The sequence below is a fragment of the Vigna umbellata genome, chromosome 1 (genome assembly GCF_029865625.1).
Source record: "Vigna umbellata cultivar VRB3 chromosome 1, Vumbellata_1.0, whole genome shotgun sequence".
NCBI lineage: Eukaryota > Viridiplantae > Streptophyta > Magnoliopsida > Fabales > Fabaceae > Vigna > Vigna umbellata.
In genome coordinates, this window is record NC_142165.1 from 20,069,961 (window position 1) to 20,083,139 (window position 13,179).

At 29.7% G+C, this 13,179-nt stretch overlaps 1 long non-coding RNA gene across 1 annotated transcript; it reads right to left on the minus strand.

The window, feature by feature from the left end:
• Positions 1 to 9,123: 9,123 nt before the first annotated feature.
• On the minus strand, positions 9,124 to 11,804 carry LOC148204871 (uncharacterized). Its single transcript, XR_015782366.1, has 2 exons — positions 11,516 to 11,804; positions 9,124 to 9,365 (listed from the first exon to the last, which is right to left on the minus strand). It is a non-coding gene; the product is annotated as an uncharacterized LOC148204871 (long non-coding RNA).
• Positions 11,805 to 13,179: the final 1,375 nt, after the last annotated feature.

The window sequence follows — 13,179 nt, forward strand, 5'->3', positions numbered from 1 at the left end:
ATAATATAAAAATAATTCACATGATATTTATTTATTATAATTGAAACAAAAGTCTTCATTCAGTAGTTAAAAAAATTCCCTTGAACAAAAGTGTTAATTGGACATACGGCGCCAATTAATTTAATTGTTGAAGAAGACTTCCACAATCAAGGAACCAATAAGAAAGAAACTTCCGGCTAGAAAATAATTTAGTAGAGATAATTACATTGACTTCAATTATTTGATGTTTAGCTTATATTTTTTTAAGTTGTGAAATAAAGTATGTCATTCTTTGACTATTCTACTGCCTCTCTCCATAGGTTATATGCATATGATTTTGAGATAGAAATATCTTAATTAGAATATCATCATCCATAAAGACGTGCACTTTATAAAAATATATATAAATAATTTACATGATATTTATTTATTATAATTGAATTTATTCCTATTTTAGTTTTTGAAGATAAAATTATGATTGAGTTTCAATCTTTAAAAAAATATCTAAAATTTATGATGATTAATCTTAATAATATTACTTGACATACTTAAAATTGATCACAATTCTTAATAATATCACATAGTTAATAATGTCACTGAACATAGATCAAATTAAAACAAAACTAAAAGTTTTCGTTCAAGTCGTAAACCCACTAAACAAATTCTCTTGACCAAAAGTGTTAATTAGACATATGGACCAATTAATTTAAATGTTGAAGAAGACTTGCACAAGGAACTAATAGGAAAGACACTTTCGGCAAAAATCTAATAGAGATAACTACATTGGCTTCAATTACTTCATGTTTAGGTTATATTTTTTTAAAGTTATGAAATAAATTGTGTCATTATTTGACTATTGTACTGCCTCTCTCCATGATGAAGACTTAGTTTAACGATAATAAATTATTCGATTTTAAATTTTTAAGATATAATAAATTTTTATCAGTACATAATAATTTTCTTGAAATTCAATATTTGATAAATTATAAAATTTAGGTTTTCAAGTTCTTCAAAAATTATTATTTTTATGTTATGTCTAATATTATATTATTTTTAAAGTGATGTTAAAATAATTTTTAGTCTTCAGTTTATTTTCTGTCATATATATCAACGCATAAGTTTTTATTATTTGATATTGTATCATTTCAGTATTCAAATCATAAGATATTTAATGCATATAACACGTCAAATTGTGTCACATCGTGCTTCAATTTATAAACATATGGGAAGTAAAAGTAAGAGAATTAATATCGTATACTTGCCAGAAATTTTAATTCATTAGATATTTAATTTGTAAAAAAACAATTAATGAGAATTTAAAATAAATATCGATTATATGTTATATATTTGAAATTTAAGTCTAACTATTTCTTTTGGTCACTTGAAAACATTTACAGAGATTCGATATTATTAAATTAAAAATAAATTTATATAAAAACTTATGACACTATCTCTAACTAAAAATATTAAAATAATATGTATAGTTTTATATATATACAGGGTTAAAATACTCGGTTAGTCTATTTATTTGTTCAAAAAGTCCCCATATTTTTATTAGTCTAAATTATAGAAAAAAATTAAAAATGTAAAAAATTTAAATTATTAAGATATAAAGTGTTAACAAGTAAATATTCTTAATACAATTCTAAGTTATAAACTGAAATTTGGATTTTCAATTTCAAGTTTTAAACTCTATTAATTCTTAAAATAAATATTAACTCCTTTCATCTTCATCTCAATCACTTTCTTGTAGTTGTTGAAAATATTCCTAGTATTGATTTTGTAAAGATATCTATAACTTAATCTCGACTTGTCATGTGAATTGGAGAATTTTAAGGCAACTCTAAGATCCCTCTTAGATTTCAACTGTTTTTTAAATCTTGAAACATTTTACTCAAGTGCGAAGTGTCACTCATGCAAAGCATGTTTCATACTATCTAAGATAGCTTGTAAAATTACATTCTCTAGCCTTTTTTGCAATTTTGTGTTACAAATCACCTTTTCCAATCTCTTGCCTCCGAATAACAAGCTCCTTTCCTTTATAATTGTTTGAATTCTTTGAATTGCTTCTTCCCCGTAATGTTGATAGTGAGAATTGAAACTAGCACTACTCACTTTACTAGTTTGCATCCTAGAACACTATTCAGCCACAAGAATTGGTAAATGGTTGTTAGGGTCCACAAAAAATATAAAATATCATGCATAGATGGAGTTGAAGACAACAAATTTGAAGGTATAAGGAGGATCAACACACACATAGGTCTTCGTATTAGTAAGATATTGTCTATTTTTGACAAAGTCCTCACGGATTTATTTTTGGTATTATTTCAAAAGGTCTCTTACCAATAGAAGTAGAAGTATCTTATGTGTATATAAACTCATGTACATCTTTTGTTTTATTCAAAGAGAGACTTTAGTTTTTATCCTAACAATTCTCCCATCAAACAAAGAACTATGGTTCTCCACCTCTCTTATAGTAAAAGTCTTTTTTTTATCCATGAGTACACCATGGTTTGCATAGAGCATTTCATGCTCTCTTTCACGACCTATGGTCACTATTAAACTGTCTTTTTGTCACCTAAAAACATAACAAAACCTAGTTCACAGAACATAACAAAACCTAGTTCACAGAACAAAACCTTGTTCTCACTGATGTAGTATAAGGGCAACAAGGGAATCAATCCAAGGACTCATTGTAATTAAATTTAGAATGTAAAGTTTAATCTTGTTTTATTTACTAATTCATTAACTACGTATTGCAAGGTGGGGACACTAAAAAGAAATAAAATTAAAAAAATTATGCATGTGTCTACTTTTCTAAATCTAAATGATGACTGAATGATGTATGAGTGTAAAAACAATATCTAATTCAAGAAAACATGTGTAATGAAAATAAAAGAAAGATGTGATGAATAAGTTAATGCAATGAACATAACAGCAAGATCCTAAATGATTAACGGGATAATAAAATATTCCTACTTGGCAATGGAAAAATGAAACTTAAGCATAAGTAACAAAATCTAATGGATGAATGCAAGATGTAAAGAATAGAACGGGAATGTATGTAGAGGTTTATGCTATGCTAAAGCAAGGAAAACAAAATTTGAATTAAAACACAGCAGAATGGAGTATGCAAATGAATTGAATCAACCACTAAGCTAGTGCAAAATTAGCTATTAATGAAAACAACACATAATAGAATTAAAAGAACAACAAGAATTTTCAAAACAGAAAACCAGAAATTAGATTTACACTTCATGTATTGAACTCATCTCTACTTCAAGAAGACATCTTGATAAAGAATGTCCACTTTAGGGTCATTTAATTCTCATAGGGAATCATATGTATGCAGGGACATAGAATCCAACTCATTCAGGTAAAAAAAATAAGAACGACTATTCCTACACCCAAAATTCTTACAAAAACAGAGAACAAGAAAGCAATTTGACTAACCAAAACATATTTATGTGAAACACAAGCAAGGAAGGAACAAAATAGAAATTAATATAATCTAAGTCTATCACAATAGCTACAAATGAAGTAAAGGAATGCGCACAAACAACAGAAGTAAGAGTGAATTCAAAGAACATGGCAGAAGAAATAAAAACTCTGAAATAAACGTGCAATAGGTTGGTGAAGGGAGTCTAAATCACACTTCCAAAAAGACATTTTGTGAAAATTAAACCCACCTTGGGGTCTTTAGTTCCTAATTCTGAAACTTAAAACTGGAAATTTTCACTCACACCACCAACCAAAGCAACATCTAAAACTGAGTTGTTCATTGATCTAAAATCAGCATCAGAGCCTATTTCTAAAACAAAGGGAAATGACTACCTATGTTCCAATCACAATTATTAAATGAAACAATCATCACCAACAATACACAACAGAAAATCAATCCTAATCTATGGGATATCTCACAACTCAGAAAGGAAAAAAAATTGGGGAAAAACAGAATCAGCGACAACAAATGAAAGTTGTACAAAAAAATGAAATAGGAATGCAAGGAAAAGAATCGCATAACTGAAATCTAAAGACAATACATGAAGAATTGATACGGAGTAAAACCTAAATTGCAAGAGTCATCAAAGTAAACTACCAGAATCGCATTTAAAAGAAAGCCAGAAACATAATATCGTTAAAGAAAGATAAAGGAACAGAATCGTATTGAAACCGAAGAACTAGGTTACAAGAAATGATGGAAACCCATTTAATGCATTCCATTTAAAGGAGTATCAACTTAAACTAAGGCTAAGAAAGGGAAGTGAAGAAGGATTATTAAAGATTCTTTCTTAATTTTCTTTCTCTAAGTCGTAGTAGAATTCTCTTTAATATGTTTATGTGTTTTGTAGAGTTTAATAAAGCTAGGAAATCATGAAACAACCAGCCAAGGAGTTGTTTAGCCAAGAGAAGTAAAGGAGTAAAAGGCATAATTTTACACCATATGAAGCCTAACGTGCATCCAGCACCAGCTGTGATCTTCCACGTGCATCCAGCACCTTTCATGTGTAACCAGCAGCTTCAGAAACGTTTCAGCAGATTCAAGAGATCTCCACGTGGCTATTCATGTTTTCTTCACACTTACATAGCTGGGCACTTGCTCCATGGCATCATAGTTAACGTTAGCTAAATAGGCGTGAACCAGGAGGTTTGTTTCTCCTTTAAATAGTTTGCTCCATTGCTTGTAACCTTTACCTTTGATTTGAATGAAGAATTGTTTTTTATTGCTGTCCAGAACTTTCTTCTTACTGAAGGTCACCGAGAGAGAGAGCATGAGAGTTTCCTCTAGCCTCTCTCCCTAGCTAGGCTTCCATTCCTAGCATTCCTCTACACATTCCGTATCATATTTCAGCACCTAAACCACTTCCTTCATTCCATTTTCTCCATCACATATTCATCTGTTTCCTTCACCGCATCACTGTTTGATTCAATCCTCTTTGCCTCAACCTTATCTTCATCAGTGAATCATCTACTCTCCTTCAATCCAGTCACCGAACACTGTTTGAAGAGTGGGTTCCAGAGTTTATGCTTCCTCCGGTCATAATCATCATAATTCATCTTCTTCCCCTGCAACAAAATGATGTTCATCCTCCTTTCCAGTTCAGATTCCAGAAGTTCTTAGGAGAAGTTCCGTTGATTCCATCTTGCACCAGAATCAGCTGGATCCTTCTTCCATCAAGAAATGTACTAGAAATCGCAAAAGACAATCTATCTACTATGAAAACTCCAAGAGACTGAATCGAATAGAAATTAAAACTAGAAAACCCTAACTACGCTACCTATTCTCTCGCGATCTCTAATCATCTCCGCTATCTACCACTGTACATTCTACTTTCTCTACACTGTAGATACATGTCTTATATTTACAAAAACTTTTACAGGTAAGAACCGAAGAAAAACGAAAAGGGAAAAAATAGAGAACCTCTGTCGCGTCAACGGTCTAGCTCTATGGTGTTTGGCATTTGGAAAATAAAGCACTTACTCGAGGGTGTTTCACCCTGCACTCCACCCCATTGTTTTCCTCTTTGATCTTCAAAGTTAAGAGAGATTTGAGATGGATATTTGTTGAGGCAGTTTGGGGTGTTCGAGGCAGCTTGCAGGTAGTGCTTCGAAATAGCTCGTGGTTGGTGTTGGTAGTTGTCATTGCTGGGAATGCTTCTTTAAAGAATCAGGTGCATGATTTTATATTATCAGCTTTTGATATGCGATATATAGCACATTAGATATAAGAGTAAAGCTTAAAAAAAATAACTGGAAATTCGAAAATCACAACATTCAATAATGTTATGATTTTCAATGTTTATATGTCAAAACTGAATCATCTTGTTCACTCGTTACGGATTCGTTATTTAGTGGGTTAAGTTTTTTTAAAAATAAAAAAATTACAATTATTTTTAATTCAAATCTAAATAAACTCACACTAAAATAAAGTTAAACTCCAAACACAGTTCAAAAAAACTATTATACAATTCAAGAGTAACAGATAAAAAAAAAGCGAATAAATAAATTTTTAATATTGATAATTTTTGTATCACTTGTCTATTTAGAGTCTTGAATAGATAAATCTATAATATTTATTTTTTTCTCTTGAAACATCTTCTTTATCATCATCATCTACAATATAATAAAAAAAATACTAACTAATAATATTAAAACACAAAATAATTAAATTAAATTAGGTGAGTTGGTGAGCCGGATTGACTCACCACGGGTTCAATCCGGTAAGCCGGGTTCTAAGTGAGCCGGGTTGAAAACTAGCCCGCATAAAAAAATTACATTTTTTTAAACCCAACCCGGCTCAAACCTGCGGTATGCCGGGTTGGCTCGTAGGTTACAACCTATTTTGAGAGTATTATCTATATCTGATTCATATTTTTGAAGTTTATTTTGTAAGTGTTTAATTATATTGTTTTTTTAATTATTGTATTAATTTGTATATTTTTTTAAAATTTATGTATAAATTTATAAATATATAATTAAATAATTATTAATTATTTAAAAAATAATTTGTATAAATTTATTAAATTTAATAAATATATTTTAGAAAAATAAAAATTAATATAAAGATGTGTGTATCAGGAGAATATCATATCTATGCAATTTTTCCTATATTGAATGTCGATATTCGATAAAAGAAAAATTGAATATCTACTCTCCATTCGAATTTTCATATCCAATACTTTTATATTGTGTTGTGTTTCATATCTGATAATTGTGTTGATATTCAATGTATTGATGTATGTTTATTTTCATATCCGATGCATGTTAAATTAAATTCACGACCAAGGTTTGCATATGCTGTGTTATGTTCTGTGACACCAAAACATGTGGTTTGGTGACGTGAAAATTTACTAAATATTAGTAGCATGACACGTTGTATACTGATGAAGCCACCTTAGGAACCTTAGTAGTGATTATTCTGGTGAAAAGATGGACAGGAATCTCTCAGCTAACATAAACAAGTTAATTACTAAGTTGAAATGCTCTTATTGGTATGAAGAACGGTAATAACTTAATTGGTTTTTGTTCGTATCCCAATAATTAATTAATATTATTTAAAATAAAATCAGCATTGTTAACTTAATTTTTATAATTATTTAATTTTGTTAATATAAAAAATGCATATAGTTATTTAAATTAATTTTAAGTTTATTATATTATTTATAAATGTATAATTTATTGTATTAGTTTATGATTTTATAATTTCATTATAAATGTTTAATATATTGTATTAGTTTTTAAAAAAAATTGTATAAAATAAATTGTATGACTTTTTTTAATTTATTAAAAAAGTTTGGTATTTAAAATTCATATGAAAATTTTAAATAGTTTTTCTAGGTAGTTTTATGAATTATTATTTTGGTAGTTCGATGATGAAGCTAACATCTATCTTCCACATCTGATATCGGCCTTTACGCGTTTCAAATTCGATGCAGGTCAAACCACACACAGATCAAACACCCATATTACAGATAAAGTAGTTTAAACACGTTCTAATCATCCAATCTACATATCAATCAACAAACATGACAAGCATGCAAAATAAATTTAAGAAACAATGAACCAACCTTTGAGAGAGAGGAACGAAGACGCGAAGGACAAAATGGAGGAAGAAGACGAAGAACAGTGATTGGATGCACCAACAAAAACAAGCTCAACAAAGAAGAAGAGGAAGTTGTGCCTCTGTGACTGCGAAACAGAGCAAAGAAAATGAGAAACTGAAATCCGAAAATGACAAAGATGAAGTTGTTAGTGTGCGCAAAAGAGAATGTTTCTGTGCTATGAAAACAACAACCTTGTATGCGTGCCTGTGCTACAAAAAGAATGAGAAAGAAAATCCAAATGAGGAAGAACAAGTGTGCGTGGTGCTGCGCGAAGGGAAAGGAAATTCAAAAGAGGAAGTTCAAGCTTTTGTGCATGAGGAAGGAGTCCAAGTGAGATCCGAGAGAGAGAAACCCACAAAAGTTGAACTGAAATTGATGAAGAATCTTTGACAGATTCTTTTTTGGTTCCTACAAAAATTAAAACAGTTTTTAATTAGGGGCCAAATAAGTCTTTTAGCAAAGTTCGGGCTGCAAAGTGAAAGGGTTGGAAGTGTAGGGTGAAACCCCTTACTCAAGCACCCCGAAGGGAGCAACAACCCAGCACAAAACGGCATCGTCCCAATTAATCGCAGCCCAATCCCAGTGGCCCAATGTACAAGTTCAATCAACCCGAATGGACCATTTCCCAGGTTACTTCTGCTCACGAGTGATTTTCTCTCTACACCTCTCCAATTTTTTTTAAATTTTAAATTTATCTTTTTTACTTTTTATTCTTACCAATTTTACTTTTTATTTTTTAAAACCCTACTCCAATCTCCTCTCACTTTCACTCTCACTCTCACTCTCACTCTCACTCTCAGCAGCAAGCTCCCATCCCTCACTATCACTCTCTCTTTTTCTTAATTTTTATTTCCGTTAACACAAAATTTGACAGAAAAATAAGAAGATAAACTGAACTAACTATTTTTTCTTTTATTCACTTTTTATTTTGTACTCAAAAAACATATTTCTTTTTCAATGCATCATTGTAAGTACGGATGTAATTTTAAGCATAGATTTGTCAAGTTTGGTTATTTAAAGACAAGAAAATAGGAAAGAAATTTTTAGCAAATTATATTATGGAATCATAATACTTCAAACTCATGAAGTTATAAATGTTTTAAATTTATAGCATGTAGAATTTGTTTTTTTTGTCAAATGTTGCAACCTAAATGAAAAATAACCAGCCCAATTCCAAAAATGGCCCAATATGAAAAAAAAGAATGAATTAAAGAAGAGTTAAAACATAATTAGTTATAATTAAACATAAAATTATATTTAGAATTTAATTATTCTTTATATTCATTTAATTTTATGAATAATTTGTAAAAAATAAAATAAAGATATTATTTTCAATTTTATAAATTAGTTATTTTATAATTAGTTATTTTTAAATATTAATTCAAATATATCATTACTAAAATTAAATCATGGAAATCTTTGAAATTTATATTACTTAATGAATTATTTTTCTATGTATGAATCAAATGTTAAAAAAAGATATTGACTTGTTTTCATTGTAACACCCCGATTTAGGCGTTACAATTTATATTCCACAAAATACATATATAATTTTTCTTTAACAAATTTCAACACCCATAAAATATTAAGTTCTTTATTACAGCACAAGTCTTCTGAAAATAAAATCCCACACAGTTCATAAACTTCTGAAATTTAAAATTTTCCACAGTTCGGAAATTCAAACAGATTTATTTTAGAAATTCCCCATGTCTCCTTTTTCCCACAGATCTCTCATCTTCTAAGCAAGTCCAGAACCATCTGCTAATTCATCTGATATAGTTTCTGCTCCCGTATAATATCACACATTATACGATCATCGCATTCACATGCACAAACACAAACAGTAGGGTGAGCTAACCGATTCAAGAAATATACATCATCCACAATCTTACTAACATCACAAGTGTGGCAATCAGTCAAGTACATACATCTCAAACATACTCAGAAACCAACTATTACACTGATACTTTATAATATTTCTCCAGTCAAAATCATCAGTCGATTCACTAGAGTCAATACAACATATTATTAATCTGCCTACTTACCAAAGCACAGCAGTCAACAATCATTCTGTCTACTTACCAAAGTAGTATAACCATGATATACTGATTACTTACCAAAGTAATCTAACAAGGTGATTTTTATTATCTACTTACCAAAGTAGTATAACAAGGTGATATTGTCTACTTACCAAAGTAGCACAATAAGGTGATATCGTCTACTTACCAAAGTAGCACAACATGGTAATACTGTCTACTTACCAAAGTAGTACAATGAGGTGATATTGCCTACTTAACAAAGTAGCACAATAAGGTGATATTGTCTACTTACCAAAGTAGCACAACAAGGTAATATTCAGCCTACTTACCAAAGTAGTACGGTTTATGTTAAATTCACCTCTCATTTTCCCACCTACTTACCAAAGTAGTTTCCGGCTTCAAACCTTTCCTCTCTCGACTTACCAAAGTCGTAGGAAAATAAATAAAAATTCAGATTTACAATTATGGCAATAATGTCTATACTACTCATCCAAATTTACCATCAACTTATTTACAATTCATGATTTAACTCAAATAATTATGACAACTCAGAATGTTCAATATAATTAAATTTTATAATATATAATATATTATATTACTCATCCTCCAATCTCCAAAATACAACTACACATACAATCTAAGGATATAATTATCCAAGTTTTTTACTCAATGCAAAATAAATTTACTATTTCGTGAAAAGATTTTTCTTCACTCATATCATTAATTACAGATCTGAATCAATCAAACTAATAATCAGCATGTTTAACTCATATGATAAAAGTTTCAGTCCAATCCAATGGTTAATGAGGCGGAAATCATAATTTTTGTATAAATGATCCAAAAACATAAATTAAGCAGTATTGAGATCCCTGAGAAGATACGAAATTAATATCTCTAAATCTGTAACTCCGATCTAAAATCCGAACGGTCGAAGTATTCCACTATCTCTTAGGAACAACATACTAAAAATGCATGGTAATCCAACGGCTAACTAAGTAGATATGGAGGTTTTACCGAGGTAACTCAGAGACAGAAATTTAAGTGGTTCTCGGTTTAACTCAAAATGCGGAATTTATTCCTCTAAGCACAGATATCCAATTCCAAATCTGAACGGTAAAAATCACCTAATATGTCTTATGAACTACATACTAAAGTTTGGACTCAATCTAACGGTAATTTGGAATATATATAAAATATTTACCATTATAACTTAAGAACAGAATTGCAGTGTTCATCAAATATTTCAAACTTTCGAAATTTCTTTCTCTAAACATAGACCTTCAATTCCAAATCCGATCGGTCAAACTGTAATAATGTATTCTAAGAATCATATATCCAATTTTCAAGTTGATCTAACAGTCCCATAAGTCAGAATCTATATTTTACCAAGGGAACTCAGTAATAGAACTGCAGGGGTAATTAATTCACTCAAACATGTAGGATATATATCTCCAAGTACAGACTACTAATTGCAAATCCGAACGGTCAAAGTGTATTAATATGTCTTAGGGATCATATATCAAATTTTGAGGTTGATCTAACGGTCCAATAGGTCAGAATCAATATTATACCGAGACAACTCAGTAACAGAACTACAGGGGTAACTAATTTACTCAATCTTGCAGAACTTATTTCTCCAATTACAGACTTCTATTTTCAAATCCGAACGGTCAAAGTTTAGTAATAGGTCTTAGGATTCACATACTAAAATTTTAGCTAAATCCAACGGTGAAAACAATTAATAGAAATTTTTCACCACAGTAACTCGAAAATGAGAGATTATAATCTTGAAAACCAAATTTTACACAAGTCAATATATAACTACCATTACCAATTTTAACACATGCATACTCATATTCATGATCATAATCAAGAAAGGATTAGCTCCCCTACCTCTTTTCCAATGAAGATTTTCCAACTCTTGATGCTTTAAATCTCAAGCTTCCTCCTTTGCTTACTTCCAACAACAATCTCTCCTAAGTTTTAGTTTGTGTTCTTTAGTTTTATTAAGGTAAGAAACCATGCATTTAACCTTGAAATCAGCAGCCTACCTTAGTGTTTGGTGGTTCCTACCACAAAGAAACCACTACCCCTTAGTCTATGCTTAATGATCACCACACCATTATTTCTACTTTTGTAAGTTTGTCCTATTTGGTTTCATTGGGTAGAAGTTTTGAGTGGAGTCAACATTTCAAAGTTGTTAGGTGAAAAGAAATGCATTATGAGTGAATGGGAAAAAAAGAAGAAAGTCTCATTATGGAAGAGAGAAAATTAATATGGTATATTTTCATTAGTCAAAATAATGAGTATTTTTACTATAGAAAACTCATATACTAGATGTATATTCTAACTTGACAAAATATTGATATATATACTCTAGTTATACAATAGATTAAAATAAAATATTAAAATCATATATTCAATATTTTAACATCATATTATTATCATATAACAATAAATATTCTTAATTATGCAACAAAATGAAATAACACATCTTATCACAATAATTTTGGGTCAAACAACTTTCACTATACATTTTTCACACCATAATTAATTATTCAAAACCACAACAATTATAAATTATTATTATTTTTTTTTTTTTAAATGGGTCTTACATTCATTCTTTAATTCTTTCATCTAAACAACTTTTTTTTTCTTCTCTTGTATCCTTCCCTCTCCATCAACAAGGAATCGAAACAGGCCAAAAGAAAAAGGTCCATAGTCATAAGGTAAACCAAAAGAAAGACTAAGAGTTGTTGTCAAGGTCCATATGTAGGCCAAAATAACCCTCCAAAGAACCTCCACTTATATGAGCAATAGACTTGACTATGGTACAAGAGACTTTATCTCTATGTTAACCAATTGCATTCATCAACCATACTAATAACTTCTGCATAAAACACATTTTCAAACAACTTTTCACCTTCAATTATGCACAAAATTTCTCTTTACTTAATTAACATCTAAGAAATTGGATTCAACTTATTTTGGGTGAGAAAAATATCTACAAGTGACTTGGTAATTCTTGTCCTCGTTTCAAGTCGTGGGTTTGATCTTCTCTACATCTTTATTTATAAAAGAATTTTCCAATTATCATTTAATATTATAAAATTGTGTTTTGATTAGTTAGATCAAACAAACATTAAGAACAACATAAAAATATTTAATTGAATAATCACATAATGTTGGGAAGAAACTCATAAATTACACGCTTCGGATAGCTACGCCATTCTCGATCACTCGTACTTTTACATTACTAAAAATAGAAATAAAAAAAGGTATATAAAAATATTTCAATTTGTGTATGCTTAGGTTGATTTATAAGAATTTTTGTCTAGACTTAGATTTATAATATTAAGAATTACCTAGCTTCATATTTAGAATATTTTGAATTCGATTTTTCTTCGTAGCCTGCTCTTAGAGTAATCCCTTAGGTCTACAAATCTTCTCTCAAACATTCGGGTACTCACAAATATAATAATCCAACCGTGGAAAAAAAAATAATGCTAAAATACTAGTATAGTTTTTATTTTTAAAATCGCATTAGATGCTTTAGT